The sequence below is a fragment of the Pseudorca crassidens genome, chromosome 10 (assembly GCF_039906515.1).
Source record: "Pseudorca crassidens isolate mPseCra1 chromosome 10, mPseCra1.hap1, whole genome shotgun sequence".
Lineage (NCBI taxonomy): Eukaryota > Metazoa > Chordata > Mammalia > Artiodactyla > Delphinidae > Pseudorca > Pseudorca crassidens.
Genome location: NC_090305.1, coordinates 55,566,028 through 55,591,340, shown reverse-complemented (window position 1 = coordinate 55,591,340; position 25,313 = coordinate 55,566,028). Strand labels below are relative to the sequence as shown.

Sequence of the window (25,313 nt, the reverse complement as noted above, 5' to 3'; positions counted from 1 at the left end):
TTTATCCTCTTTCTTTATTTCTTTCGACTGTTTCTCCCTTTTATTCTGAGCCATGTGGATAAAAAGCTCTTGGTGCTACAGCCAGGAGTCAGTGCTGTGGCTCTGAGGTGGGAGAGCCAACTTCAGGGCACTGGTCCACAAGAGACCTCCCAGCTCCATGTAATATCAAATGGTGAAAATCTCCCAGAGATATCCATCTCAACCCCAGCACCCAGCTTCACTCAACGACCAGCAAGCTACAGTGCTGGACACCCTATGCCAAACAATTAGCAAGACAGGAACACAACCCCACCCATTAGCAGAGAGGCTGCCTAAAATCATAATAAGGCCACAGACACCCCCAAAGGACACCACCAGACGTGGACCTGCCCAACAGAAAGACAACATCCAGCCTCATCCACCAGAACACAGGCACTAGTCCCCTCCACCAGAAAGCCTACACAACCCACTGAACCAACTTTAGCCACTGGGGACAGACACCAAAAACAACGGGAACTATGAACCTACAGCCTGCAAAAAGGAGACCCCAAACACAGTAAGATAAGCAAAATGAGAAGGCAGAAAAACACACAGCAGATAAAGGAGCAAGATAAAAACCCACCAGGCCTAACAAATGAAGAGGAAATAGGCCTTCTATCTGAAAAAGAATTCAGAATAATGATAGTAAAGATGATCCAAAATCTTGGAAATATAATAGAGTAAATGCAAGAAACATTTAACAAGGACCTGGAAAAACTAAAGAGGAAACAAGCAATGATGAACAACACAATACATGAAATTAAAAATACTCTAGAAGGGATTAATAGCAGAATAACTGAGGCAGAAGAACGGATAAGTGACCTGGAAGATAAAATAGTGGAAATAACTACTGCAGAGCAGAATAAAGAAAAAAGAATGAAAAGAACTGAGGACACTCTCAGAGAACTCTGGGACAACATTAAACGCACCAACATTTGAACTACAGGGGTCCCAGAAGAAGAAGAGAAAAAGAAAGGGACTGAAAATATTTGAAGAGATTAGAGTTGAAAACTTCCCTAATATGGGAAAGGAAATAGTTAATCAAGTCCAGGAAGCACAGAAAGTCCCATACAGGATAAACCCAAGGAGAAACACACCAAGACACATTAATCAAACTGTCAAAAATCAAATACAAAGAAAACATATTGAAAGCAGCAAGGGAAAAACAACAAATACCACACAAGGGAATCCCCATAAGGTTAACAGCTGATCTTTCAGTAGAAACTCTGCAAGCCAGAAGGGAGTGGCAGGACATATTTAAAGTGATGAAGGAGAAAAACCTACAACCAAGATTACTCTACCCAGCAAGGATCTCATTCAGATTTGATGGAGAAATTAAAACCTTTACAGACAAGCAAAAGCTGAGAGAGTTCAGCACCACCAAACAAGCTTTACAACAAGCACTAAAGGAACTTCTCTAGGCAAAAACACAAGAGAAGGAAAAGACCTACAATAATAAACCCAAAACAATTAAGAAAATGGGAATAGGAACATACATATCGATAATTACCTTAAATGTAAATGGATTCAATGCTCCAAGCAAAAGACACAGACGTGCTGAATAGATACAGAAACAAGACCCATATATATGCTGTCTACAAGAGACCCACTTCAGACCTAGAGACACATACAGACTGAAAGTAAGGGGATGGAAAAAGATATCCCATGCAAATGGAAACCAAAAGAAAGCTGGAGTAGCAATTCTCCTATCAGACAGAATAGACTTTAACATAAAGACTATTAGAAGAGACAAAGAAGGACACTACATAACGATCAACAGATCGATCCAAGAAGAAGATACAACAATTGTAAATATTTATCCACCCAACATAGGAGCACCTCAATATAAAAGGCAAATACTAACAGACATAAAAGGGGAAATCGACAGTAACACATTCATAGTAGGGGACTTTAACACCCCACTTTCACCAATGGACAGATCGTTCAAAATGAAAATAAATAAGGAAACACAAGCTTTAAATGATACATTAAACAAGATGGACTTAATTGATATTTATAGGACATTCCATCCAAAAACAACAGAATACACATTTTTCTCAACTGCTCATAGAACATTCTCCAGGATAGATCATATCTTGGGTCACAAATCAAGCCTTGGTAAATTTAAGAAAATTGAAATTGTATCAAGTATCTTTTCCGACCACAACGCTATGAGACTAGATATCAATGACAGGAAAAGATCTGTAAAAAATACAAACACATGGAGGCTAAACAATACACTACTTAATAACGACGTGATCACTGAAGAAATCAAAGAGTAAATCAAAAAATACCTAGAAACAAATGACAATACAGACACATGACCCAAAAGCTATGGGATGCAGCAAAAGCAGAGGGAAGTTCATAGCCATACAATCCTACCTTAAGAAACAGGAAACATCTCAAATAAACAACCTAACCATGCACCTAAAGCAATTAGAAAAAAAAGAACAAAAAAACCCCAACGTTAGCAGAAGGAAAGAAATCAAAGATCAGATCCGAAATAAACGAAAAAGAAATGAAGGATAGCAAAGATCAATAAAACTAAAAGCTGGTTCTTTGAGAAGATAGACAAAATTGATAAACCATTAGCCAGACTCATCAAGAAAAAAAAGGGAGAAGACTCAAAACAACAGAATTAGAAATGAAAAAGGAGAAGTAACAACTGTCACTGCAGAAATACAAAAGATCATGAGAGATTAATACAAGCAACTCTATGCCAATAAAATGGACAACCTGGAAGAAATGGACAAATTCTTAGAAATGCACAACCTGCCAAGACTGAACCAGGAAGAAATAGAAAATATGAACAGACCAATCACAAGCACTGAAATTGAAACTGTGATTAAAAATCTTCCAACAAACAAAAGCCCAGGACCAGATGGCTTCACAGGTGAACTCCATGAAACATTTAGAGAAGAGCTAACACCTACTCTTCTCAAACTCTTCCAAAATATAGCAAAGGGAGGAACACTCCCAAACTCATTCTATGAGGCCACCATCACCCTGATACCAAAACCAGACAAAGATGTCACAAAGAAAGAAAACTATACGCCAGTATCGCTGATCAACACAGATGCCAAAATCCTCAACAAAATGCTAGCAAACAGAATCCAACAGCACATTAAAAGGATCATGCACCATGATCAAGAGGGGTTTATTCCAGGAATGCAAGGATTCTTCAATATATGCAAATCAATCAACGTGATACACCATATTAACAAACTGAAGGGGAAAAACCATATGATCATCTCAATAGATGCAGAGAAAGCGTCTGACAAAATTCAACACCCATTTCTGATAAAAACCCTGCAGAAAGTAGGCATAGAGGGAACTTTCCTCCACATAATAAAGGCCATATATGAAAAGCCCACAGCCAACATCGTTCTCAATGGTGAAAAACTGAAAGCATTTCCACTAAGATCAGGAACAAGACAAGGTTGCCCACTCTCACCACTCTTATTCAACATAGTTTTGGAAGTTTTAGCCGCAACAATCAGAGAAGAAAACTAAATAAAAGGAAGCCAAACCGGAAAAGAAAGAGTAAAGCTGTCACTGTTTGCAGGTGACATGATACGATATATAAAGAATCCCAAAGATGCTACCAGAAAACTACTAGAGCTAATCAATGAATTTGGTAAAGTAGCAGGATACAAAATTAATGCACAGAAATCTCTTGCATTCCTATACACTAATGATAAAAAATCTGAAAATGAAATTTAAAAAACACTCCCATTTACCACTGCAACAAAAAGAATAAAATATCTAGGAATAAACCTACCTAAGGAGACAAAAGACCTGTATGCAGAAAATTATAAGACACTGATGAAAGAAATTAAAGATGATACAAATAAATGGAGAGATATACCATGTTCTTGGATTGGGAGAATCAACATTGTGAAAATGACTCTACTACCCAAAGCAATCTACAGATTCAATGCAATCTCTATCAAACTAACACTGGCATTTTCACAGAACTAAAACAAAAAATTTCACAATTTGTATGGAAACACAAAAGACTCCGAATAGCCAAAGCAATCTTGAGAACGAAAAACTGAGCTGGAAGAATCAGACTCTCTAACTTCAGACTATACTACAAAGCTACAGTAATCAAGATAGTATGGTACTAGCACAAAAACAGAAAGATAGCTCAATGGAACAGGACAGAAAGCCCAGAGATAAACCCACGCACATATGGTCACCTTATCTTTGATAAAGGAGGCAGGAATGTACAGTGGAGAAAGGAAAGCCTCTTCAATAAGTGGGGCTGGGAAAACTGGACAGGTACATGTAAAAGTATGAGATTAGTTCACTCCCTAATTCCATACACAAAAATAAGCTCAAAATGGATTAAAGACCTAAATGTAAGGCCAGAAACTATCAAACTCTTAGAGGAAAACATAGGCAGAACACTCTAGGACATAAATCACAGCAAGATCCTTTTTGACCCACCTCCTAGAGAAACGGAAATAAAAATAAAGAAATGGGGCCTAATGAAACTGCAAAGCATTTGCACAGCAAAGGAAACCATAAACAAGACCAAAAGACAACCCTCAGAATGGGAGAAAATACTTGCAAATGAAGCAACTGACAAAGGATTAATCTCTAGAATTTACAAGCAGCTCATGCAGCTCAATAACAAAAAAGCAAACAACCCAATCCAAAAATGGGCAGAAGACCTAAATAGACATTTCTCCAAAGAAGATATACAGACTGCCAACAAACACATGAAAGAATACTCAACATCATTAATCATTAGAGAAATGCAAATCAAAACTACAATGAGATATCATCTCACACCAGTCAAAATGGCCATTATCAAAAAATCTAGAAACAATAAATGTTGGAGAGGGTGTGGAGAATAGGAAACATTCTTGCACTGCTGGTGGGAATGTGAATTGGTACAGCCACTATGGAGAACAGTAGGGAGGTTCCTTAAAAAAATACAAACAGAACTAACATACGACCCAGCAATCCCACTACTGGGCATATACCCTGAGAAAACCATAATTCAAAAGGAGTCATGTACCAAAATGTTCATTATAGCTCTATTTACAATAGCCAGGAGATGGAAACAACCTAAGTGTGCATCGTCGGATGAATGGATAAAGAAGATGTGGCACATATATACAATGGAATATTACTCAGCCACAAAAAGAAACGAAATTGAGCTATTTGTAATGCGGTGGATGGACCTAGAGTCTGCCATACAGAGTGAAGTGAGTCAGAAAGAGAAAGACAAATACCATATGCTAACACATATATACGGAATTTAAGAGAAAAAAAAGTCATGAAGAACCTAGGGGTAAGACAGGAATAAAGACACAGACCTACTAGAGAATGGACTTGAGGATATGGGGAAGGGGAAGCTGTGACAAAGCGAGACAGAGGCATGGCCATATATACACTACCAAATGTAAGGTAGATAGCTAATGGGATGCAGCCGCATAGCACAGGGAGATCGCTCGGTGCTTTGTGACCGCATGGAGGGGTGGGATAGGGAGGGTGGGAGGGAGGGAGACGCAAGGGGGAAGAGATGTGGGCACATATGTATATGTATAACGGATTCACTTTGTTATAAAGCAGAAACTAACACACCATTGTAAAGCAATTATACTCCAATAAAGATGTAAAAAAAAAAAAAAGAAATTAAAGATGATACAAATAGATGGAGAGATATACCATGTTCTTGGATTGGGAGAATCAACATTGTGAAAATGACTCTACTACCCAAAGCAATCTACAGATTGAATGCAATCCCTATCAAACTACCACTGCCATTTTTCACAGGACTAGAACAAAAAATTTCACAATTTGTATGGAAACACAAAAGACCCCAAATAGACAAAGCAATCTTGAGAACAAAAAATGGAGCTGGAGGAATCAGGCTCCCTGACTTCAGACTATACTACAAAGCTACAGTAATCAAGATAGTATGGTACTAGCACAAAAACAGAAAGATAGATCAATGGAACAGGATAGAAAGCCCAGAGATAAACCCACGCACATATGGTCACCTTATCTTTGATAAAGGAGGCAGGAATGTACAGTGGAGAAAGGAAAGCCTCTTCAATAAGTGGTGCTGGGAAAACTGGACAGGTACATGTAAAAGTATGAGATTAGAACACTCCCTAACACCATACACAAAAATAAGCTCAAAATGGATTAAAGATCTAAATGTAAGGCCAGAAACTATCAAACTCTTAGAGGAAAACATAGGCAGAACACTCTATGACATAAATCACAGCAAGATCCTTTTTGACCCATCTCCTAGAGAAATGGAAATAAAAACAAAAATAAACAAATGGGACCTAATGAAACTGCAAAGCTTTTGCACAGCAAAGGAAACCATAAACAAAACCAAAAGACAACCCTCAGAATGGGAGAAAATACTTGCAAATGAAGCAACTGACAAAGGATTAATCTCCAGAATTTATAAGCAGCTCATGCAATAACAAATAACAAAAAAAAAACAACCCAATCCAAAAATGGGCAGAAGACCTAAATAGACATTTCTCCAAAGAAGATATACAGACTACCAACAAACACAATGAAATAATGCTCAGCATCATTAATCATTAGAGAAATGCAAATCAAAACTACAATGAGATATCATCTCACACCAGTCAGAATGGCCATCATCAAAAAATCTAGAAACAATAAACGCTGGAGAGGGTGTGGAGAAAAGGGAACCCTCTTGCACTGCTGGTGAGAATGTAAATTGATACAGCCAATATGGAGAACAGCATGGAGGTTCCTTAAAAAACTACAAATAGAACTACCATACGACCCAGCAATCCCACTACTGGGCATATACCCTGAGAAAAACATAATTCAAAAAGAGTTATGTACCGAAATGTTCACTGCAGCTCTATTTACAATAGCCAGGAGATGGAAGCAACCTAAGTGTCCATCATCAGATGAATGGATAAAGAAGAAGTGGCACATATATACAATGGAATATTACTCAGCCATAAAAAGAAACGAAACTGAGTTATCTGTAGTGAGGTGGATGGACCTAGAGTCTGTCATACAGAGTGAAGTAAGTCAGAAAGTGAAAAACAAAAACCATATCCTAACACATATATATGGAATCTAAGAAAAAAATGAAAGAACCTAGGGGTAAGATGGGAATAAAGACACAGACGTACTAGAGAATGGACTTGAGGATATGGGCAGGGGGAAGGGTGAGCTGTGACAAAGTGAGAGAGTGGCATGGACTTATATACACTACCAAACGTAAAATAGATAGCTAGTGGGAAGCAGCCACATGACACAGGGAGATCAGCTTTGTGCTTGTGACCACCTAGAGGGGTGGGATAGGGAGGGTGGGAGGGAGGGAGACGCAAGAGGGAAGAGATATGGGAACATATGTATATGTATACTGATTCACTTTGTTATAAAGCAGAAACTAACACACCATTGTAAAGCAATTATACTCCAATGAAGATGTCAGAAAAAAAAAGAATCTGAAAAAGAATAGATATATATGTATAACTCAATCATTTTGCTGTATACCTGAAACTAACATTACATTGTAAATCAAGTATACTTCAATAAAAGAAAAAAAAGAATTTTAAATCATCATGAAAGATATACCATGAGCAGGTATATTTAAAGTTACCTTTTGGCCCCTAGAGAAGATTATTACAAGGGATTCGGGGGCAGCAGGGGTCACTTGGGGTCACTTACTGTCTCTTAAAGCAGGATGGGTCAGAAAGGAAGCACGTTTGAGCCAGAATCTCGGTTTACCAAGCCAACTTGAACATGGCCTATTGAGAGACCTGGGCTCCCTCAGAAGAAACGAGGGGATTTCTCAGAAAGGATAGGAACCCTCTTTCCCATTAAGAAGAAAATCCCAGAACACCATGCTCTGGAAGTTTTCCTCAGAAGCCCCCTCTCTCTCAGGAGAATTTCAACACTTGGAGCACCCACGCAGAGCTTGGTCTCAGGGGAGCAGCCTTCATTCCCAGGCAGTTTCCCTCTTTTCCTCATGAATAAGAAGAGCTGAGCCTCGGGGTGATGTCAGGACTGACAGCTCCCAGCTGCGGGAGCAGGCCTGTCTTTTCACCCACTGTGTCACTTCCCTCCTTCATTCATAATTACTCTCACTCCCACCACCAGGCTCAGGGAGCCGCTGCCTGGCAAGGTGCTGTCATTCTGGAAGTCTCCAAATGTGAGCAGGTGTGGTGCTCAGGGGGAGGGGAAGGCAATTATCTCCTGAAATGTACAGCCACCAAAATAGCAAAGTGGTGAGTCACCAAAAACTGCCAACCATGAGGATCATGACAGTGATGTCATCACAAAGAGGAGGAAATAGGAGGCAATACTCTCGAATTCATCTTCTGAAAAGAGGTGGAATATGAAATGGGGGCTAGAGGGCAAGAAATTGCTCTCAGCAATGAGCACGACACCTCCCCACTTCCTACCAGCCCTTCTACACCCTCTCCTGGAAAAGGGGACCGTCTTGAGATGATGCATTCAGCAGACACTGTTCTGCACCTCCTATGTGTTCAGATGAATCAAGTGAGCCTCCAAAACAGTCTTTGCAAGGCACTCGCTCGAGTCCGATTTCAAAATTCCTCACAATCGCATCTCTTGACCGTTTTTACCTTAAACCTGCCTGAGAAAGAGCTGCCACCTAAAAATCAATCCCATTCAACTCAGTTTCCAAAGAGAACAGCCTCATCTGCCTCTTGGAAGAATTTGTTACATCCTATACGTGACAACCAACACAGAGCTATGAGGGGAAGCGAGTGCTCCTTTAAAAATCTAACAACAGAATAGCTGGGTGCCGGCAGCTCTCTGCACCCTGGAGATGGGGTGATGCTGCCTCATCCAGCTGTCCCCTCCTCAGGGGTCAAGACAGCCAAAGACAAAAGCTACGGCCACACTGTGGGGCCTTGTAGAGCCAAGGAGGGCCCTTGCCCGGGAAGAGTTAGACCTCAAGGTCACCACCCTCTCTTGGGAACATCCTTAACATCCTTCGGTCCCCTCAATAATTAAGGAGTTCAACAAATCTTTGACACATTTTCATTCTATATTTGTTTGAGTGGCATTTTTAGCATTTTGAAAATTATATATTTGACACGTGAAGGTTTGGGAATATTTCTTGGTGGAGGAGGAGGCGGTAGGGATGCAGCTGAAATGCATGGTTAGGGTTTGGGGGACGGGAACTTGACCGTAGCAGCTATTCACGATAGTTTGGGATTCACTCGTCAGGCACTACCAAGCTCCTTTTACTTACAATCCTCCTTTAATTCCTTCCTACCCTCCAAACATCTCAATCCATCCTCCTTCACAAAGAAACTTATTGTAAGGTCCTGCCCTCCTTTCACGGAGGAGAAAGGAAAAAAATTATATTATTTCCTGCTCGGAGATTTATCGGAAATCCTAGAAGACAAAATTACATCCAAGATCAGCCAAAACCTAAAACAAAGAGAAGAAGCAGATTGCAGGGCTGAGGTCTGGAGGGAGCTCTGCTTGCCATCTGGGGAACAGAGGGGACTCAAAGGCCAGGAAGCCCCACCAGGGCCCCCATCCCTTATTCCGAAGGGGCTGTACATTCTGTCCAGGGCCGCCTCTCTCTGACACTGTTAATTTTCTTCACCTTGCTGTGATTCATGGTTCCTGATGTGTTTCTGTGGTCTTTTCTCACCACCTTTCCCTCAGCAGTGATGTCAGTGACAGAAATAAGGAGTTAAGAACATTCCTATTTGAAATAAGCTGAGGATGGTCTTGGTGGGTTGTCAAAGAATGGCAATTAGCAGCTAAGTGCCGTGTCCTTCCTCTGTCATTTTCCTTAACTCGATAACGAATAAATTAGGCTGCTTTGGGATTTTCTCTTTGCATTTTCAATTACAAGTAGCTGAAGCCTAAAATGTCACAAACACAAAAATAACATCTCTTTACATTTTGCCACTGAAAGGCATTTCAGAGGGAGAACTCTATGTTCTGTTTGTCTACATGCGTTTAACTTACATCATTCTTTCCCACCCATGTCCAGCTGGTATAATCCCTGATTTCTTTCCTGTCCCTCTGGTTTTGCTCACTTTTCCATCTTCTGCAGGATTTTTCCTCTCTCAACTTCCCTCTCTCCGCTGGTTCTAAACCTGCCCACCAGTCTCCCAGCACCACAGCCTTTAAACCGGGAGTGCCCACCACCTTGTGTGCGGGACCCAGGTTCCTTAGATTATGAGATCTTCTAGCTCTCAAACCTGCCCTGTCAATCTCTGGGCTGATGCCTGGCCTACAGATGCTGGAGCTGGGGCTCGGATGACTGAGGACCTGGGCCCAGCTCCAATGCCATCACTTATCCGTGAGCGGACCGGAGCAAATCAATGGCTTTGATCCTGTTGCCTTGCCTACACAATGTGAGTGACACATCTCAGGGGCATAGAGGAGACCAACAAGATGATCTGTGAGAAAGCACATCAAAGGGTCTGGAAAGCACTAAACAGATGCTAACTCTGGTTTTCTTTCACCAAATGCCTGGCCATGATTTCTCTCACTCAGAGATTTCCTGCAAGGTTTTCTAAGACAATCCAACAGGACACCTGCTTCTAGAACAAGGCTCTGGCTGATGCCTAGAGGACTTAACCCTGGCCTCTCAGCAACTGTGTGGGCCTGAGGAAGCGTTGATTCTCCCAGGGCCTCACCTTCCTCATCCATACAGTATGGGTAACAAACACCTCCAGTCTTTCTCACAAGTTATCAGGAGGATCAAATGAACATATTTTGAAATCATAAATGTTATAGAAATGAAAGGCATTATTGTTTCTTTTTTTTAAGATTTTTTTGATGTGGACCATTTTTTAAATCTTTATTAACTTTGTTACAATATTGCTTCTGTTTTATGTTTTTTAGTTTTTTGGCCACTAGGCATGTGGGATCTTAGCTCTCTGACCAGGGATCAAACCCCACCTGCATTGGAAGGTGAAGTCTTAACCACTGGACCACCAGGGAAGTCCCCATTATTGTTTCTTAATTTGTAAAAAGGAAGTAGCGCTTGGCTTCAGCTCAAAAACTTTTCCCATGACCTCTCTGCCTCTCCTTGTGGAAAATCTGACTCTTAGAATATTTCTCCTAAGAAATCTCACTCATTCATTCACTCATTCAGTCAATCAATCCATCAACAAAAATTTCCTGGGGCCTCCCTGGTGGCACAGTGGTTAAGAATCCGCCTGCAAAGGCAGGGGACACAGGTTGGAGCCCTGCTCCGGGAAGATCCCACGTGCCACAAAGCAACTAAGCCCGTGCACCACAACTACTGAGTCTGCGCTCTAGAGCCCGCGAGCCACAACTAATGAGCCCACGTGCCACAACTACTGAAGCCCGCACACCTAGAGCCTGTGCTCTGCAACAAGAGAAGCCACAGTAAGGAGAAGCCCACACACCACAACGAAGAGTAGCCCCCCTACCACAAGTAGAGAAAGCCCGCGTGCAGCAACGAAGACCCAACACAGCCAAAAATTAATTAATTAATTAAAAACAAAAACAAAAATTTCCTGAACACCACCAATGTGCCAAGACCCTCCGCCAGGCACTGGGCATCAAAGTTGAATGAGACAGAGTGCCCACTATCAAGACTCGTGGGAGACAGACAGGTACCAGCTGAGATGGGCTTTGATGGAGCAGGACAGGAAGCTACAGAAGCACAGAGGAAGGGGGTCAACTCCATAAGCCCTCTCTGGTCTAGAGGGTCCTGGTGTGAAAAATAGGGGACTTGAACGAGACAAGCCCTAGGCTCATGAAGATTAAAAAAAAATAGGGTTCTAAGACTCAGGATGCCTGTATGCTCTAGTCCAACTGAGATACCACACACATTGAAACTCTCTCTCTGTCTCCCTCCCTCCCTCCCTCCCTCCCTCCCTCTCCCTCTCTCTCTCTCTCTCTCTCTCTCTCTCTCTCTCTCTCTCTCTCTCTCTCTCTCTCACACACACACACACACACACACACACACACTCACACACACTCACACACAGGCACAGCCCCCTTGCTGTGGGAAGGGATTTGGCACATAATTCATAACCAGGCACATTCCATCTAGCTCCCCCCACTCTTTTGCTCATGGCTGAGGGCACTGCAGGGGTTTTCTGGATGTAGCTCGAAGAAATCCAGGGTGGGCCAGCCTGGCACAAAGCAGCTGAAATTAGTATGGAGTCTATCCCAGGTGCAGGAGGTGGCTCCGGAGCTACTTTTAGACTTTTCAATATGCAGAGCTACTGCTTCACAATTTCCATTAACCCCTCTGAGGTTGTAGCTGGCAGATTAATGTCCCAGGTCTCCAAGGAATGCTGGACCTTTATTAACCTCGTTGGACCATTTTCTTTGGGGGTGCTTTTCTCTGTATGTGGCAAACACTCGACATCTTCATAGATCTGCTCAATCTACCTTGTGCTTCTTCAGCCAGAAAAGTCAAAAAGAGCTTCCAGATTTTAAGACTCCTAAGCACCCTTCCCCAAACACCTTTCAGAGCAAACAAACTCACCATGAGGGCGTGCAGTTAGGAGAAACGATGCATGTATAAGCATGGTGTCTACATACACAAATAAATGGTAATATGTATGACTTCATAAGTATTTATGTAATCAAACCACAAAAAAGACTATCTGTATATATGTGCCACATCTTCTTTATCCATTCATCTATCGATGGACACTTGGCACAAGGAGATCAGCTCAGTGCTTTGTGACCTCCTAGAAGGGTGGGATAGGGAGGGTGGGAGGGAGACACAAGAGGGAGGAGATATGGGGATGTATGTATATGTATAGCTGATTCACTTTGTTATAAAGCAGAAACTAACACACCATTGTAAAGCAATTATACTCCAATAAAGATGCTAAAAAAAAAAAAAAAGACTATCTGTGTGACCTGAGTTCCAGTTCTAGCTCTGCTGCCAACTATCTACATGACCTTGGGCTCAGCCTTCTATCTCTTTGGGCTTAAGTCGCCTTTTGTATCAAATAAGGGAGTTGGACTAAATCAGTGATTTTCAAAATTTTGAGCAGCAGAATTCTTTCTTGAGACCAATGAGATTGTAGAGGTGCTCAGTGTATATAAGAGATGTTCCAATACATAAGGGAGATGCTCCAGTGGGTCGTGCAGGTCCTGAGTCCCACCTGGTGGGTCTCTCTTATCCCCATCCTGGAGCCCTCTGGGATCGCTGGAGCACAGCTTGAAACCCCTGAAACTGAATGAGTGTTAAATCCTTACCAAATCCCAAGTTGTGTTATTCTCATTGCCAAGTTCTTGCCTCCACTGGCACAGCCACCATCTTAGGCTGTTCTGCTGTTTTCAACAGTTCAGATCTACAAGCAAAACCTTCCTGACAGAAACTCATAACGGCCACTTCACTTACGGTGACCCTGCACGACTCAGTGAGGTTCCCTCACCCCATAGCACTGGAGCAGAAGTGACCCACTTCACAGGAAGATGCCGTCGAGTGGGGAGACTGGACAAATGGCTTGAGATCTGCAGTGATAATCCAGACCTCCCAGCACACACAGAGCACCTGTCAAAAACAGGGGTCCACCCCGCGGCCACCAGGCACTAGCAGAGAATGCAGAGACGAAGGTGAGTCCTCAGAGGAAGTCACCTCCACTGGGTGACATCCAGCTCTGAGTATCAGTAACTCTATGGGAGAACCTGGTGGCTGTGGATAGGGCAGAGTGAGGGCCATCCTGAGGGCCAGGGCCTGAAACCCAACCATCCTAGATGGGGAGGGGCCACTTTATCTTCCATCCCAAGGGCGTGGCTCACATGAGAGCCTCCAAAACTCTGGGGGTTCATTGATCCCTGTAGACAGTACCCTTGGTCAGGAAATCGATTTCAGGAAGTGTCTGCAGGCTCCACTGACTGTTCCATCAGGCAGACAAGTTCCCACAGGACCTGATGAGGAGAGATAGCAACTCATCCTCCCCTTCAACAAATACTGAATGCCCACCATGAGCCCTGAAATGCACCAGGAATTAAGCAATAAGCAAGACAAATAGTCCCTGGAAAGCCACCAAATCCAACAGACATTTATCAGTCCTTACGTCATGGAACTTCCAGCATTTGACATAACTGACCACCCCCTTCATGGATCACTGGTTTTCCATGGATTTTACAAACAAAACTCATTTTCCCACCTACCTGCCAGGTCTCCCTTTTAGCCCTTCTCAGCCTTATCCTCCTCTGCTTGGCCCAAGACCCTATCCTAGCATCCTAAGCACTCTCTTCCTCTTCATTTAGACCAAGGGTCTTAACCTGGGGGCCCCAGGCCCCTAGGGGGTCAGTGAACTTGGATGTGAAAAAAACTGCATCTTCTTTTTCACTTTCCTCTTACTGACATTTAGCAATTCCTTCAATTATGAATGCAAACAACAAACCACGGCAGTATTAGCAGAACCTGTCACCTTGTCCCCAAGAAAAATTCCAGGGATCTTCATCCCACACAACAGCTGTAGCAGACTTCTCGAAATCTGTATTCATCACTACTTTACAATGATAGTAATTATTAGAACTGCCACTGGGTATTGTTATTTAATGAGTTAATAAAGAAATGTCTATACTTCTATGTCACAAATTTATTTTTAGTATTTTGATAACTGTATTTCAACATAATTGGTTTCCATTGTTATCTTATACATTTTATCTCACACATTTAAAATCATAGGCATTCCCAGACTACCAAAGGAATCCAAGGCACACAAAAAATGAACAGCTGGGCTTCCCTGGTGGCGCAGTGGTTGACAGTCCGCCTGCCGATGCAGGGGACATGGGTTCGTGCCCCGGTCCGGGAAGATCCCACATGCCGCGGAGCAACTAGGCCCGTGAGCCATGTCCGCTGAGCCTGCGCGTCTGGAGCCTGTGCTCCGCAACAGGAGAGGCCATAGAGGTCCGCGTACCCCAAAAAAAAAAAAAAAAACGAAGAGCTGCCACCCTTCATATGCCACCCCATAGAAGGTCTTATGTATGACTGCAGCTTTAGTTATGACCACCCCACATATATCTTCAGCTCAGACCTCTCCTCTGAACTCCAAACCTGTAAAACTGCCTGCTCTAGAGAAACCTTTGAATATCTCCAAGTTACCCTAAACTCATCATGTTCAAAGCCAAGTTCATGGTATCCCCCAACCCAGCAGAGAACACCCAGTCTAACTCCCAAAGCTTGTGCTGTAACAATGTCTGGCCCTCTGTCTCTGCCCTCCAGCCTCCCTTGTCAGTCCTTTGTACCCCACATTCTCCCTCCCACCAGAAGTGGGGTCACAGCTGTCTCACTCCACCCACTCCACCCTCCACCTCTGCCTAATTGACACTTACTTTCCACATCTCAGCCCACAGCAAAACCTTCCCTGCCCTCCTACCTGTCAAATTGCCCCGTGGCACTATGTAACCCTTCTTTGTAGAACTACCTCCACTGCAATTTTACTTTTGCTTTGGTAATTACTTCTTAATGTTGGTGTCCCCATCTGATTACAAATTCCCTGAGAAAGGAATTGGGTCTATTTTTTCACCACCCATAATCCCAGCACCTCAGCACAATGCCTAGCACAGAATCGGTATTCAATAAACATTCGGTAAACAGATGAGTTAATTAATTGAAGTCCATGGAGTTTACAGTCTAGGAGAAAACAGATATGACACAAACATTCAAAATAATAATTATTTAATTCCAAGTGCTGTGAGTGCTACTGAGAAAAGAATGATGTACACTGCGAATTTATAACTGGAGAAACTGATCTACTTAGTCCAGATTAGTCAACGAAGATTTTCCCAAAAAAGCAACATTTGAGCTGAGACCTGAAAGATGACGACCAATTGTCCAGCTGAATGAAGGAATGGCATTTCAGGCAAAAGGATCAGCATGTGTGTAGTCTCGGGAGTGGGAAGAGCTGGGCAGGTTCAAGGGACTGAAAGGAGGCCTTTGGGGCTGGAATGCCAAGAAGGAGAGGACAGGGCCCAAATCACAAAGAATTGTATAGGCCAGGCTAAGGGTTTGGGGCTGTGGTCAGTTGCAAAAGTGGCTACAGTTATTCCCCTACCAGAGTCTAGCCCCTTTGCAATCTGATTTTGCAGCTCCTCCCATCAAGAAGTGGAATCCGGGCTTCCCTGGTGGCGCAGTGGTTGAGAGTCCGCCTGCCGATGCAGGGGACACGGGTTCATGCCCCGGTCTGGGAAGATCCCACATGCTGCGGAGGGGCTGGGCCCATGAGCCATGGCCGCTGAGCCTGCACGTCCGGAGCCTGTGCTCCGCAACGGGAGAGGCCACAACAGTGAGAGGCCCGCGTACCACAAAAAAAAAAAAAAAAAAAAGAACTGGAATCCACCTCCGCACCCCTTGAATCTGACCTGGACTTTTCTCTTGATTGAGCCAACAGAATGCAGAGGAAGCGATATGCCAGTTCTGAGCCTGGGCCTCTAGATGCCTTGAGCCTCTGCTCTCTTTCTCTTAGGACACTTCCCAGATCCTGAAGCATGAGCGATTATGTGGAACAAAGCCCAGCCATCCAAGCTGAGTCCCTCCTAGACCAGCCAGTTCCCAGCTGACCCTAGAATCATGAGTCAACCCAGACAAGCCCAGAAGAACCACCCTGGTGAGTCCAGACCAAGTTACCAATCATAAGCCATACATGCCTGTTAGTATCTATGTTTGGCAACATTTGTTAGGCAGCAAAACCTAACTGATATCACAGCTTTATCCTGAGATCCATGGGATGCCTTTGAAGGGATTTAACAGCTGAGTGACAGGGTGAGATGTGCCTTTGTAAGAACTACTCTGGCTGCTGTGTGAACATTGGGTGGAGAAGGGGCAGGACTAGCGCAGAGACCAATTAGTGAGTGCTGCTGCCACCCAGGGGGAGGGGCTGCTGCCCTGGCCTAGGAGGTGTCAGTGATGTGATGAGAAGTGGACGGGCACGGGAGCGCTTTGAGAAGTGATAGCCACAGGATTTGGTGACTGATTCAGTGCTGTAGGTAATGAGAGAGGATGACGCCTCTGTTTCTGCTTGAGCAGCTGGGAGGACAATCGTATTAGTCAGGCTTCTCTAGAGAAACAGAATTCATAGAATGTGTATACAGAGAGAGAGAGAGAGAAAGATTTATTTTAAGGAATTGGCTCATGCAATTATGGGGGCCGCAGTACAGATCTGCAGTGTGGGTGGGCAGGCTTGGGACCCGGGAGAGCCGACGGTGCAGATAAAGCCCAAAGAAGTCTGCTGGAGAATTTTTTTTACTTAGGGAAGGGTCCGTCATTTTGTTCTACTCAGGCCTTCAGCTGGTTGGATGGGGCCCACCCACATGACGGAGGGCAATCTGCTTTACTCTACCAATTGAAATGTTAATCTCATCCAAAAACACCCTTGGAGAAACATCCAGAATAATGATTGACCAAATATCTGGGCACCCTGTGGCCCAGTCAAGTTGGTACATAAAATTAACCATCACACTGGTGCCGCAGTTACTGAAATGGGGAGGCTGGAGGAGCAGGCTCGTGCGTCAAGGTGCCGAGCTCAGGAAGCACGAGGCTCAACGGACAGAGGCTGCTCTGGCCGGGACCAAGGCAACCCAGGGAAGCCTGAGCAGTGAGGCTGGTTTCTTCCACCTTGCAGTCATTCCATCACTAGATCGTGATGTGACCCTAAGAGCTCAGCAGCCACTGAAGAGACCACAGTGAAGCAGACGGCACAGCCCGCACCCCGGCAGATCCTGACAGTCTAGTTAGAGGAGAAAAGTGGAACTCAAGGACACTGGACCCCAGCTGGACTCATGGAAGAGATCCTGGGGCCGCCCTTCCAAAGCAGGCCCCCACTGCAGCCATGGGCCCTGCAGCGGGCAGCCCGACTCCACGACTGCCATGCTTCGTGGCCTGTGGGCCTGTGTGCTGCACACAAGGCCCTCCGGGGTCTGGGGCCTATCAGCCTGCCTCTCCAGACCCGCCTTCCCTCACTCTGCCCTTCCAGGAAAAGACACCCGGAAAAGGGCAGTGGTTAGGAGCACAGGCTTTGCTTTAAGGCTGCCTGGGAGCAAACCTTCACCCACTGGTAAAGGGCTTCAATCCCTTAACCATTCCCCAGCATCCTCTTCTGTGAGGTGGGGATAAAACAGGACAGACTTGCATGTGTTGAGAATTAACTGAAATAATGCTTAGCGCAGTATCTGGTGCTTACTGAGTATGCAGTGAGTGTTAACTACCATTGTTAGATTCTTGCTGCCACCACTATCATCACTCTGGGCTTAAAGGTCCAACAAGCCTAGTCCACTCCTTACTAACTACTAATTAATGATGAATCCTGGCTACGTCACTTAACCTCCCTGTGCCCCAGGCCCTGAACTGTGAGATGGGACAATGGTTCTTCCTTCTCAGGGATACTGTGAGGACTAAAAGAGATGGAACCTTGAAAACACTGAGAACCTTCCCCTCCCTGGTGCTTGGTAAGTGAGCAGCACACTTTAACCTGGAGCAGCACGGGGTATGGTAGTTCTCAAAGTGCGCCATGTTGCTTGGCTCCCCTGTGACTTTTCTCTTTGGACACCCCTGTCCATCGGCCAAGCATCATTCATTTTGTGAAGCCTGCTCAAGTCCCTACTCCCCTAGAAGCTTCCCGGATATCTGCCTCGACCCAAGCATCTTCTCCTGGGTATACCTGCTGTCAAGGATATGCCTCTATCACTTCCCACGTCTCGTCACATCGAGGACACCTGCTTACATGTCTGGACACCGCGGGACCTCCGGAGCCCAACACAGGGCCTGGTACACAGCAGAAGTTCTTTAAATGCTGGTAACACTGAACCAACTTGGCAAGAGAACATTCTGGATTGATAAAAGGTCTGCAGCTGCAGGTCCACAGCCCCTCAGACCTGTGGCTCTCTGAGAAAGGCAGGGAGACACTGAGACTTCAGGGAGGTATCCTCTGTGCCATCTTTTCCCTACCACCCCACACTCTCTCTTTCCTCCAGCCTCCCCTGGAGCCCCCCCGCCAACCCCAAGAGAGCAAGAGGGAAGCCACAAAGAAGGAAGAGAATGAGCAGCTGAGGAAATGCCCCAGCCCTTCTCTCCTGCTAAGAGGCCTGAATTTGCAGGTTTCCTGCGGCCCCAGCCCAACCCTTAATGAGTTGGCAAGAAAAGATGCCTCGGCCTGGTTTGCTGATCCTGCCAAAGTCAAAAAATGCTAACTGGCATCGCTCTGCTCCACAAGGCTGGAGGGTCACGCTGGGCCTGCCACGTTAGATGACACGCCAGCAGCCTGGGACTCATGTGAACCTGGCCACGCCTTCCTGCCACCCGCACTCCCGGTAATTGGACAGGGCTCTCCAACAGGCCCTGTCCCCAGGGCTAATGGCCTCACAGCCTGGCCCTGCCGACGGCTCTGTGCACTCTCCCCAGAATTGTCTGCAAAAGCTCTCAGGGCTCCCCTCCACCATTAATACAAAGCTCCTCATGTCCCTACCCTGGGAGGTGGGCCTGGAAGCTGCAGCCTTCACACCAGAAGCCACCCACCTGTCCTATTAACTGTCTCGTCAGAGCTACTGCACGCGGGAAGGAGCCATGGGCTGGGGGGCAGGGGGCAGAGAGATATTCGCTATTTTCCTGAGAAACTTCACACAAAACAGAAACTGTCCATTCACTCATGTATTCTTTGGAAATTTACCAAGCGCCCACTGTATGCGGGGTTCTGTGTTAGATGCTAGACTACCAGTGGTGACCAAAGCAAACATGATCCCTTTTCTCGCTGGTGGGGTCCGCATGCTGCTGGTGGGGCCGGATTTGAATCAAGGAATCACAAAAACAAAAGCCTGATTCTACTGTGCAAAGCTGCTACGGACTTCAGAGTGACAGCCCGTGTCCTACACTACAGGACAAGGGACCCAGACTGAGTCGGGGGCTCAGGATTAATCATCTCCAGAGACGCTTAAAAGGCATGTAATGAAATTACATACATTCTTAGGATGATTTCATTCTTAATAAAAGGAGGAATTTTTTGAGAAGTCCCTGACAGCCTCGTGGTTAGGACTCCACGCTTCCGCTGACAAGGGCCCGTGTTCAATCCCTGGTCGGGGAACTAAGATCCCATAAGCCGCATGGCATGGGCACCCCCTGCCCATAAAAAAAGAGAAACTTTTTTACAGATTATCTTACAAACCTTTAGAAACAGTTAGTTCTCCCCGGGTCTCATCCTTTCTTTCTATAGTAATCAAACACCTGAATATTAGCTGGGTACTTGGCTACCTAGAATAAAATTTCATTCTCCCTGCTAAGTGTGACTATGTAACTAAGTTCCACACAATGGGATATAAAGCAGAAATGGTCTGAGCAACTTCCTGGACATATACTTACAGGGAAAGAGAATGTCCCTTTTATTCCCTTCTCTCCTTCCTGCTGCTGGAAAAGTGGTCATGACTCCTGGAGCTGGAGCAACTGCCTCGGACCACAAGTGGAAAAGGAACGTTGTACGTGACAGAACAACAATAGTTCATTCTAATTTAAACAGAATTTGGTACCCGCAGGTGGGGAGCCTCAGATAGCAAAGCATAAATGAGACGCTGTCCAAGTGGAGCCGGTGGGACAGCCGATGGCAAAGGTGCAGACGTGATATGTCTCATCATATCTAAGGTGCACATTTTTTTGTCCATTTTAACATTTCTGAAATTGATTTGCATCTTATAATTGAGGGCACATTACAATCGTCACGGGCCATTTTTTACATTTTAACATTGTTGAGTAAGAGGTACCCAGCAATTACTAACATCTCACATAAAATATGGCATCACAAGCTGGTCATATGATGACTTGTTATTCCACACAGAGCTCTTGGTTAAACCATCACTCGTGGTACCTTGGAAGACAGACAACCTTCCAATGAAGGTGAAGCATTGGGGAAAATTCCAAATTTTGATGGACTTTAGCTGTCTTTTTCTTTCCTTCCACCCAACATTACAAGGGAGATTAACTCAGTCTAAAGCCAGCCAATCACAAACACAGATGGAAGAGGACATAATTCTGCTAGGAGAGGTACTATCTGTCTGTGGCTAGCAATCTAAGTTGACTGGAAGTCAGTACATTTATGGTCTTGAACAATAAAAGACAAGGAAGAAAGTTGCCCACAGGCAGAGCTGGGGATTTCAGAAGACAATGACTTTTTCCCAGGGAGCAGAAAGAGGTGGTCCAAATGGACGAACCAGTGAAATGTGTTCTACAGCCAGAAAAGGGAATATTTGTCATAGCCCAGTGTAATTAATGTCTACCATATCTCCCATTTTCCCTTTTCAACACGGAGTTCCTGTTGTGATTAACCTGTGTCCACTGAGTTACTACATATTGGCCATGCTGTGATTAGATCATTTCCCTTTTAGTTTAAAGACCACCAGATCAAGGGAAGACTATCTTTTTGGGAGGATGGGTGGGAGATGCTCTGAGGAAACAGCCTGCTTTCTGTTGGTCCTCAGATATCTCCACCTAGTGAGTCTGTATGATTTGTGCTGTGACATTCAGAGCTAAACCTCTTCAATAAAGAGTTAAATATTTTATATATTTGTAAAAAGTTTAAATTTTTTAATTATTTTGGTTCCTAGCATATATTGTTCCCTCCATGACACAATTAACCTCAAGAAGGAATTTTATTTTTTTAAAAACAAAACAACTCAACAAAATAAATTATGATTCTAAATTTGATCTTCTCATACTGTGGACTGAAAAAAACTTAATCTCTTATAAAATAAAGATAGGACCACCTGACAATTTCTGAAAAACAAATCAAGGGAAGACTATCCTGGTCTGATGGACAGGACTGAGCATCACCCACAGATCCTGGCTGTTCACCCAGAAGCTGACCCAAGTGGGGCTCTGTTCCCATTAGGGGGTGGGGATGTTCTACAGAGGGAAAAGGTACACACACAGATACTTGGCTAACCCAAAGAATTGGCTATACCGAAGGTTACTAATGATGGATGCTTACCTAATGTAACAGGTATATATCTATATCTATTTTTTAAACCAGCCTCACGTTTAATGGGAAAACACAAGAAGCATTCCCATTAAAGCCAGGAACAAAATAAGAATGCTCACTATCACCCTTATTATTTACAACGGTTCTGGAAATACTAATCAAAGCAATCAACAATAAACAGAAATATAAAGTATAAAAAAAATTTAAAAGTGGAGGCCAAGTTATTTGTAGTTGGTATGATTATCAACCAATAAAAGTCCAAGACAATAAAAAAAATTTGTAGGCTGGATGGATACGAAATTAATATAAAGAATTTAATAGCCAGTTAGAACTATCAAGGAAGAAAATATCTCATTTATAGTAACCAAGAAGGATAAAATATACAGAAATAACCTAAGATGTGCAAAATTGATGTGAAGAAAATTTAAATTACCCCTGAGGGATGCACACCAAAAAACGACTTGCATTAATGGGAAGATGTGCCATATTCTTAAATAGGAAACACCTCAAATGCAAAAAAACAAAACAAACAAAAAACCCAAGCAAACGTTTTTAAGAAAAGTCTCCTTTTAAAAACAATGTGAGGGGGCTTCCCTGGTGGCGCAGTGGTTGAGGGTCCGCCTGTTGAGGCAGGGGACGCGGGTTCGTGCCCCGGTCCGGGAGGATCCCGCACGCCGCGGAGCGGCTGGGCCCGTGAGCCATGGCCGCTGGGCCTGCGCGTTCGGAGCCTGTGCTCCACAACAGGGGAGGCCACAACAGTGAGAGGCCCGCACCGCAAAATAAAATAAAATAAAATACAGCATTGTTTCTCATCATCAAAAAAAAAAACTTAAAAAAAAAAAAAAAAAAAACAATGTGAGGGAGCTTCCCTGGTGGCACAGATGGTTAAGAATCCGCCTGCTGATGCAGGGGACACGGGTTCGTGCCCAAGCCTGGGAAGATCCCACATGCCGCAGAGCGGCTAGGCCCGTGAGCCATGGCCACTGAGCCTGCGCGTCCGGAGCCTGTGCTCCGCAACGGGAGAAGCCACAACAGTGAGAGGCCCGCGTACCGCAAAAAAAAAAAAAAAAAAAAAAAAAGAGTAGCCCCAGCTCGCGGCAACTAGAGAAAACCCAAGCACAGCAACAAGACCCAAGGCAGGCAAAAATAAATAATTTTTTTAATTAAAAAATAAATAAAAGCAACGTAAGGGCATGGAGGCGAGCAGAGGCCTGGCCTATCTCCCCTCCTGCCCCGGCCGCCATGCGGCCCTTCCTCAGCCTCGCTCTCTTCCCTCACACCACAGAGGCCTGACAGAGAGCTTCCAACCCCGAGGCCCAGGGCTGGGGGGCCTGGTGCCGCCGGGCCGGGAAGACCCCTCTGGGCCCCAGAGCTGGAGACAGGGAGGAGGAGGAGACAGGGGAAGCGGGGGAAGAGGACGAGGAAGACGCGGGCTTCCTGCCATCTCTCTTGGAGAAGGAGGACCTGGCCGAGTGCCCGGTACCGGACCGGGAGCTGGAGGCCATGAAACTGAAGCTGTGGGCCATGGAGCAGGCCCAGGGCCCAGAGGGGGAAGAGAAAAACGCCGGGGCCCTGCTGGCCGGGCAGCTGCTGAGCCCCAAGCCAGACACCCCCATGGAGAAGGTGGAGGCCGACCACAGGTCCAACTACATGGGCAATGTGGAGCACGGCGGCACGGCCCAGGAGCTGGAGGCCTATTTCAACTACTGCGGCGAGATACTCCAGGTGGCCATCCTGTGCGACAAGCTCTCCCGACACCCCAAGGGCTATGCCTGCATAGAGTTTGCCACCAAGAGCTCGGCCCAGCCCGCCATGGAGCCGAACAAGAGCGTCTTTCAAGGTGCTACCCAAAAGAAACAACTTACCAGGAATCAGCTCCACGGACCGCGAGGGCCTTCAGAGACACCCAGGCGCCGGGGCGGACCCTCTCCCCACAGCAGCCTCCAGGGTAGGGCCCGTGTCGGACCACGAGGGCGGAACCTGGGGCGCGGCGGATTCTCCCGTAGTTTTCACCGTACTGAAGGGAGGAGCCGATTTTGAGAGAGGCTGCAGCTGGGTCAAGTGTAAACACCTGTGCTCCTCGTAGGCCCATTTACTCTGCGCAGAATCACTGCCCCGCCCCCTTCACTTGGCGGGAGGACGGCTCACACCCCACGGCCGAAGCCCTCGGTCACGAAACAGCGCACGGTGTGGGCCTAGCACTGGGGCTACTGGGGGCTTTGGAGGGCACCGGGCAAAGCTGCAGCCAGGTGAGGCCCAGGCGGCGCTGGGTGTGCTCCCGGTCGGCATACTCAGGGCTGTTCGACCAACGCCTTTTATTTATTTATTTTTTTTTTTTTGCGGTACGCGGGCCTCTCACTGCTGTGGCCTCTCCCGTTGCGGAGCACAGGCTCCAGACGCGCAGGCTCCGCGGCCATGGCTCACGGGCCCAGACGCTCCGCGGCATGTGGGATCCTCCCGGACCGGGGCACGAACCCGCGTCCCCTGCATCGGCAGGCGGACTCCCAACCACTGCACCACCAGGGAAGCCCCCAACACCTTTTATAGAAAAGTAGAATCGTGTCTTAATGGTTATTTTTTTTTAAAGCAATGTGAAAATGGAAATAGACCCACAGACACAGAAAATGAACTTATGCTTACCAAAGGGGAAAGGGGGGGAGGGATAAATTAGGTGGTTGGGATTAACATACACTACTATATATAAAATAGATAACCGACAAGGACCTGCTGTATAGCACTGGGAACTATACCCAATATTTTTTAATAACCTATAATGGAAAAGAATCTGAAAAAGTATATATATGTGTGTGTGTGTGTATGTGTATATATATATATATATATATATTTGTGTAACTGGATCACTGTGCTGTACACCTGAAACTAACACAACACTGTAAATCAACGATACTTCAATAAAAAAATAAAATAAAAGCAATGTGAGAGGACTGCCAGATATTAAGATATATTACAATACTACAGTAATTAAGTTAATATGGTGCTGGCACATGAAAGGACAGATAGATGAAAGGAACAAAATTTAAAGCCCCCAAAAATATCCATCAATAAATGTGTGTATAAATAGATAAACATTTAACACATGATAAAGATGAGATTCTGAATCAGTAAGAAAAAGATTTTTTTCAACAAAATAATGTTAGGAAAACTAAATAGCCAGATAGCAAGGCTGCCACACATTGCAAATATTTTTTCCTAATTTGTTGTTGGATTTTTTACTTTGTATGTGGTGTTTTTTTGCAGTGCAGGTGTTTTTTATTTCTATTTTGCTTTAGGTGGTCAAATACATCAATCTCTTTTACTATGACTTCTGGGAAAGTCTTGCCCATTTTGAGATTAAAACTATTTTCA

General features: G+C 44.9%; 1 pseudogene; it reads left to right on the top strand.

Moving 5' to 3' along the window:
• The first annotated feature begins 23,189 nt into the window (after positions 1-23,189).
• On the top strand, positions 23,190-23,987 carry LOC137233078 (embryonic polyadenylate-binding protein 2-like; annotated as a pseudogene).
• The last annotated feature ends 1,326 nt before the right edge of the window (positions 23,988-25,313 follow it).